This window comes from Notamacropus eugenii, chromosome 2, assembly GCF_028372415.1.
Source record: "Notamacropus eugenii isolate mMacEug1 chromosome 2, mMacEug1.pri_v2, whole genome shotgun sequence".
NCBI lineage: Eukaryota > Metazoa > Chordata > Mammalia > Diprotodontia > Macropodidae > Notamacropus > Notamacropus eugenii.
In genome coordinates, this window is record NC_092873.1 from 402,783,095 (window position 1) to 402,791,099 (window position 8,005).

Sequence of the window (8,005 nt, forward strand, 5' to 3'; positions counted from 1 at the left end):
GTCATTGTATCAAAGTTTAGTGTACTCCAGTGCTCAGCTAGTTAGTATGCCTTCCTCCTTGACTACATGGATGCCTCAGTGTTCACACAGACACAGTCACTGGTTTTATGAAATCAAATATAAAAACTGGCATGTATAAAATACATAAAATTACTTGAGTCAAAATGCATTTATTGCAAGCTTACTATGTGCCAGACATTGTTATAAGTGGTGGGTAGTACAAAAAAAGGCAAAAAGATGGTCCTTATTGTCAGGAAGTTTATATTCTAATGGGGGTGATAACTTATGAACAACTATGTGGATACAAGAAAATTTTAAAAACGAAAGGAACTTTGATGGAGGAAGGAATCAGCATCTGGGAGACATAGGAAAGTCTTCTTGGAACAGGTGGAATTAGAGTTGAGTCTTGAAGGAAGTCATGGAACTAATTCTATGTGCTAAGTGGGGAGACAATTATTGCAAAGATATGGCATTGCTTAATGGAGTATGGTATTCCAAGAACCGAAAGTAGGCCAATATTGTAAGTGGAGAATGGATTAAAACAGGGAGAAATTTGAGGAAGAGAGACTCGTTAGAGAACTATTACTCACATGTCAGAAAGACTCTCCACTTATTTCCATCATTAATAACATGCTTAATGACATTAAGCTCCAGAATTGGGAGTCAGTGTCAATTGAAAGTCAGGGAGGAATGAAGGATAAAAAGATTGAGCACAATCTAATCTGGGACTGGGTAGTTCTTTTTGAAATGCTCTTCCTCTGATTTATTGTTTTTGAATTTGCATATCCTTTCTTTTTTCATATTTACATTGTAAATTGGTAAATATTACATATTTACCATTCAGAGAGTCCTGGTGGGATTATCCTTACCTGCTATTTCTTATCCATTAAATCAATTAACCTCTCTGAGTCTCATCTGAAAAATGGATACCTGTACTGCTGACCTTACCCTTATGCTCTGAAGAAAATACTTTGTAAATCTTAAAGAGGTATCAAAATGCAAGCAATAAATTATTAATAATACTTGTAAAATTGCAATGTTAGAAGCTAATTATTAGTTATTATATAGCAGTGAGATTGTTCTGTACTGAGAGGAGGTTAACTGTTTTTTAAGTCTGCATATAAAGAAACCCGAAGGATGCTCCAGAAATTGTTGGATTGTGAACTGAGAATAGGCTACCTTTCCCAGCAGTGGTCCACACATACATAGGAGCCCAAGCAGCTGGTCCAAGCCATACCTTAGTGCCAAGGAGGATCTGATCAAAACAATTGCAGAGGACCCATGATGAAAAATGCTATCCACCTCCAGCAGGAGAGCTAATGAACTCTGAATGCAGATTGGAGCATACTTTTTAAAGCTTTCTTTATTTTTCTTGTTTTATTTTATTTGTGTTTTCTTTTGGAACATGGCTAATATGGAAATATGTTTCTCAAGACTTCATATGTATATTGATATCAAATTGCTTGTCTTCTCAAAGGGGGGGAGGAGTAGGAAGGAGAGAATTTGGAACTCAAAATTTAAAAAAAGATTGTTAAAAATTTTTACATATAATTGGAAAACATTTAATGAAATAAACAATATTTTTTAATTAAAATCATAAAACTATAGTATGGTTCTGTAAAAATTATGGCTCAAAAGTACAGAATGTACCGAGTCTGATGAGTTAGAATTCTATGGACAACAAAAATGGTTTAAGAATTATTATTATCATTCAGTTATGTTGGAGGACTTATGAAAGATCAAAGATGGGCTAAGATCATTGTTTGGGGTAGATGGAATGATGATATCCTATCAGGAGATCTGGGTTTTCATGAAGTACTAAGCCTACCTGACCCACTCAATCAACAAGCATTTATCAAACACCTTCATGTGCCAGGCACTGTGCTTGACTCTGGGGTTAGAAATATTAGAAAAGCCCAACAATCATTGGTCTTGAGGAACTTAGACTGTATTCTACTGGTACAATGGGATTCCACAATCTGATCTCTTCATTCTTGATCCTAAGCTGGTAGGCATCTCTGGGTGAAATTGACCTTCAGCCACAGTACATTTATGGAGAAGAATCATGGCATGATACCCAGAGAGATGGCTTCAGAGTGGAAAAGACCTGGGTTCAAGTCCCATCTCTGATACTTTGCAGCACTCAGGGCAGTTCTCCAAGACTATATGTTGTAGAGTAGGTACTTATCTGCATTGATAGTTTCCTAATTAGCAATTCCTTATACCAAGAAAATTATACATCTGCTCCAATAAATAAATATATTGTTTGCTCTAAGAAATAAAATAAATACAACAGGTGGGCCCTCACTGTTGCTAGATAATCATCTTACTCTATTTTTCTTGACTTCTTGTTCTAACTCTTTCCTCAGATGATTTTCTCTCTCTTCAAACCTCACTCCAGTCTCCTAAGGGAACCTAATAACTTTTTCTCATCCATTCTTCAAAACTTCCTGGTATCATCCATTCCCTCTCATTTTTTTCTTGCTTCAGAAAATATTCTTCCCCCATACCTTACAAAAGCCAATTCACAATTTCTTGTCCTGTATGTTTGGTCTTATATCATCCTGCTTCCGATAAGACCTTGCTCTAGCAATCATCCTCTCTTTTCTCATACATCTCCAATCTCTTCCTTTCCATTGACTCCTTCCTTTCTACCTTTAAACTTGCTCAGATCTCCCTTATCCTAAACAGTTTTCCATTGACACCTCTACTTCACCAGCTAGCTACCACCTCATGTCTCTTCTTACATTTATGGCCACACTTCTTGAAAATCAATGTCTCTACTTTCTCACCATCTAGTCTCTCATAGTATGACTGTATTCCATATTTTGCTGAAACATTTCTCTTAGAGGTCAATAATGACCTTCTCAGCAAATCTAATTGCTTGTTAAAGTCCTCATCTATCTAGGTTTCTCTGTATCACTTGATACTATGTATACCATCTCTTTCTGGATACTTTCTGTTTCCTTGGCTTCAAAGATATTATGCTCTCCCCATCCCCCCACCTCACCTTATACTTATGATGTTGGTTTTAATTTTTTTTTTAATTACAGTGTAAGATTATACTTATCCACATTTAATTTAATCTAAAAATCTATAAAGTGATCCCAGCATTTAATACTGTTCACATGTTTGTATCCTATTATCTAATGTTATGTATGCTTCGGAACTTTTTGCTACCTGCACATCTGTGTGTCAGTCTCACATTTATCTGTCATTGATGATAAATATGTTAAACATCATGGGCTCATGAATAGATCCATTGGTTACTTCACTAGACACCTTCCTCCATTTTGACATGGTGCTATTAATGACTACTCACTGGATCTGGCTTTTCAATTTACCTTACTGTACTGTCATCTAACATTTCTTTATTTTGTCAGTAAGAATAGCAGGAGAGCTTTCTTCCCCTTCCCCCCAGATATTTAGTTAAAATTTAGTTGACATCTATGACATTCCCAATTCTACAGTTTAGTAATTGTGTCAGAAAAGGAAAAATAGTTCATCTGGTATAATGTTCTTGATGAAGCCATGTTACAATTTTCTATGATCACTGCTTCCTTTTCTGGATGTTTGGCAACCATCTTTTGACAATACATTCTAGAGGCTTTCTTTCTTTCTGAAATCAAAGACAAGTTCACCGGCTTGTTAAGACTTATTCTTTCCTCCTTCCCCTTTTTAAAATCAGAATGACATTTTTCTTTGTCTAACCTTAAGGCAGGATAAAACTCCCAGCCTTTAATCTTTTAAAGATCACTGACAAAGGTCCAGCAATCGCAGCACTTTTTTTTTTTTCAGTACTCATAGATGCAGTTTATTTGAACCTCATGGTTTGAACTCTTTAAGCAAGGACAGTTAAGTGCTCTCATTTTGTCTCCTATTTCAACCAATAAATATTTATTAAGTACATGCTGTGTACCAATACTGTGCTAGGTGTAAATGATTTTTAAAAATCAGTTCCTGCCCTTGAGGAGCTTCTACTGGGGGAAACAACATGGTAATAGTTGCCTACTAGCTATGTTTGGTCTGTTCTTTCCAGTCCAAAGATTATTCTCCTTGGCAGAGGGGAGAAAAAAGAGCAAAAACAGTCACCGAATATTTCTCCCTGTTTTTATCTTCTGTTATCATTATCATATTCATGTTAAACAGTGGTCACCCCATTAGTATTATTTTGCTCTGGACCTGTGATTTCATTACTGTGGGGGATTCCCTATGTTGAAACTCTTTTCACTGATGCAGTTGGGCAGCTCTTCTGTAATTTCTAGCCTTGGATCATTGCCTGGAGCCCTGAGAGGTTTAAGTGACTTGCCCCTGATTGATTAGCTAGTATGTGTCAAAGGTAGTCCTTACAATCAAGTCCTAATGACTGTAAGGCCAGCCTTCTGCCTTTAACTGATGCAGATACAGAATTTTCTTCTTCTTTTTCCATGTAGGTTCATTTATGGCTTACCCATTTTTCTTTTTGAAATTGGGTTTTTAGAACCTCTCCTTGCTTTTTTTTCATATGAGTAATTTATAGTTTGAGAGATTTCTGCCCATTTCTTTGAAAGAGATAGGGATGCAAATAAGAAAGGGACAATCCCTACCCTCTGGGAGTCTATCATCGAATGGGAAAGACAATACACAGAAAGAAGGGGGGAAAGCTGGAGGTGGAGAGGGTGCCACCAGGGGCAAGGTAGTTAGGGGGTGTGGTATTTGGTGAAGTCAAAGCTAAGCAGAGCTGCTGATGGAAAATGGAGCTACCTGGAAGATTTTGATCCTTCAATAAAGGAAGGTTTTGGAAGGAGTTTAATGCTTACCTTCCAGTGAGAAGGGAGAGGCAACCAAGAGTGAGTTGAGGAGGTGTTAAACATTTTACATGCATTATCTCATTTGATTCTAACAGGACTATGTTAGAAATATTCTAATCCCATTTTATAGATAAGGAAACGGGGGCATTGTAAGGTTAGTGGTTTACCCATGGTCGCACATCTACTTAATACCAGAGGAGGGATTCGAACCCAGGTCTATCCTGATTCCAGGTCATTCTAGTAGTACATTCTGCTACATGCAATCTTTCTCTTCTCTCCAACATTATAGCTAAAAACAGAAACTTTTCTATCCTTTGAATTTCTTGTTAATCTTAGGTCACTGACCTTTAGTTTTTCTGACACTCTTCTTTATAGGAGGCTTTGTAGCTTTCGTGCATTTCCTGGCTTCATTCTTTTGTATATGATTTTTTTTTTTTGAGGCAGTCGGGGTTAAGTGACTTTCACAGGGTTACACAGCTAGTAAGTGTCTGAGGCCAGATTTGAATTCAATTCCTCTTGACCCCAGGACCAGTACTCTCTCCACTGCACCATCTAGCTGCCCTTGTATATGATTTTAAAACTTAAGTTGGTTAGTGAGTTTTCTTTGCACTCACACCAGCCTCTCTAGATTTTCCCCTTTTTCTCTTCATGAGAATTGACAACATCCATATCTTCAGAATGATATTCCTGTGAGCCTCCCAGATCTCCTAGGCTCATTTGCCCCGTAGAAATTTAGGCCATCGGAGTCTACCTGCCTTTTCTTTGAACCCTTTGAACTTTCCTTTCCCTAATCTAGAGGGAATGTCAGACTTTGTTCTCCTTTTCTATCACAAATCCTAAAATGCAGTACTGAGTAACTTCTCTCCTTTGCCCCTCAAAGTTTCCACAGTTTCTTTTCCTTCTCCAATGAATTTTTTCTTGCTGGTGAGAATATTGTCCAGAAAAACACTTCCTTTCATTTGTTTTTTGAAGGATGAAATTATTATTTAAAAAAGACACCATCTTATTTATTAACTGTTCTGGTTTTGGCAGAGAAAGCTCTAGTCGATGTTGAGATCATTGACATCCCCATAACTATAATTATGCCTTTCTGCCAGGCTTATGATTTGTTCTCTGAAATCTGTGTTGTTTTTCTTCTGTCTGCCCAGGTTGTCTATGGTTCATTTCAATATCCAGATTGCTTCTGTTTTGGCCTCCATGGATCTTCACCCAAATGTTCTCTACCATTCCTCCCCACTTTGGCTACTAGATCACTTCAAATGAATATATCTTAATGCACAAAGCTACACTCCTCCTTGTGCCCACTTTGACTTACCCTGTTAGTTTTGGTTAAAGAATACATTTCTTGATTCATATTCTGATCAGGTTTCCCATCCCAGTAAGTCTCAGGGATGCCCTCGAGGTCCAGTTTTCCTTTCTGCTTTCAGAGTTGTGGCATATTTTGCTTGTTAATCTTAATTTATGCATTTTTGTATAGACATGAAGACCATGAATTTCATTGCTCAATTTTTTTGTGGCTTGTGTATCCTATCTAGTTTTTCCTTCATTGTAATTATTCTCTGTAGTTTCTAGCTTGATCAGGCCACTTTCTCTTCCCTTTTTCAGTTTAAAGCCCTTTTGAATAGATTTGCAAACTTTCATTAAATTTGCTAGATTAAAAGTTCTCTGAGGGCTTGTGTCTTATTCAGACTTTCTGTCCTTTCCCCCTCAGTACCTACAGAATAGACGTTTAATGAATATTTGCTGAATGTTGAAATCTATCCAAGTATAATAGCCAACTCCCCTCATTTTCTCCCTTACTCCTCCCCCTAAATCTCCAAAGAACAATATTCAATTAAAAGAAAAGCCATTAAATGTCAGAATATGGATAATTGCATTGCAAATGGGTGTTGTTTTTTTTTTTAAACAGTGAAAATGATTTGTGGCTGTGCATCCCTCCCCCTCTAAGCTTGGGCTCCCTTTCCTTAGTGAGTCAAACTTGCAGGTGTTTGTGTATAATCCAAGAAGCAATGAAAAATGAGGCTGTGATTCCAGTGAGACATTTTGCATTTCAGTGCTTACTAATCCCCTGGACACAGGGTGAGACATTCCAAGCCTTACTAACCTCCTGGACAGCATCGACTGGGAAGCAAGGAGGAAAAAGTAGAATGAGCTGATGAAAAGGAGTTTGGAAGCTTGAAGGAAACCCACATGAAGCTGGGAGTTGGGGGCAGGGAATAGTGCCATAAAAAAGCAAAACCAAACCTACAGGCTTCTTTTTCAAGGACTCTGAACTGATTTTTAACATTTGGCTCAGTTGCAAACAGGGTTAGCCTGTCCCCTCAGGTAATAGAGCATCAGCCTTGTGTTTCATGGGGTGCCTGTACTTTTTACACTTTCAGGGGTGGGAGGAGGGAATCCCAGTAGTTCTGTGTCGCCTAACATAATAAGGATTTGGCCAGTCTGCTAAAGACTGTATGCAGAAACTTAGTACTAACAAATTTCCAGGAATAATTATAGGACACACACAAAAAATGTAAGGAAATGAAGTCGTAGTCATAGTAGTAGTAGAAGTAGTAAGTAATTTTATATAGTGCTTTCTATGTGCCAGGCACTGTACTAATTAATTATTCTCATTTGGTCCTCACACCAACTCTAGGGAAAAGTGCTGAATTTGGAGTCAGTACCTGGATTTGAATACAAACACATCCCTCTTCTGAACTCCTTCTTTACCATCAAGGCACCTTGTTCAGTTGTTTTTCAGTCATGTCCAATCTTCATGACCCCCATTTGGAATTTTCTTGGCAGATACTGGAGTGCTTTGCTGTTTCCTTTCCAGCTCATTTTGCAGATGAGGAAATGGAGGTAAACAAGGCTTGAATGACTTGCCCAGGATTACACGGCTAGTAAGTGTCTGAGGCCAGATTTGGACTCAAGGTCTGGCACTCCATCAACTGTGCCACCTAGCTGCTCCATCAAGGGCACCACCAACATTCTATTTACCCAGGTTCTCAACCTTGGTGTCATACTAGGCTCCTTTCTCTCACTTTCTCATATCAAAATCAGTTGCAAAATATTTCTGTCTCTCCACTTACACAATTGTCTCTCTAACTCAGGCCCTCATCATCTCTGGCCTAGACTATAATAAGAGTTTCCTAACTGGTTCCTCTGCTTCCTTCTAATCCATCCTCCACCCACTTACCAAAATGATTTTCCTAAAGCAACCCATCCTGTCC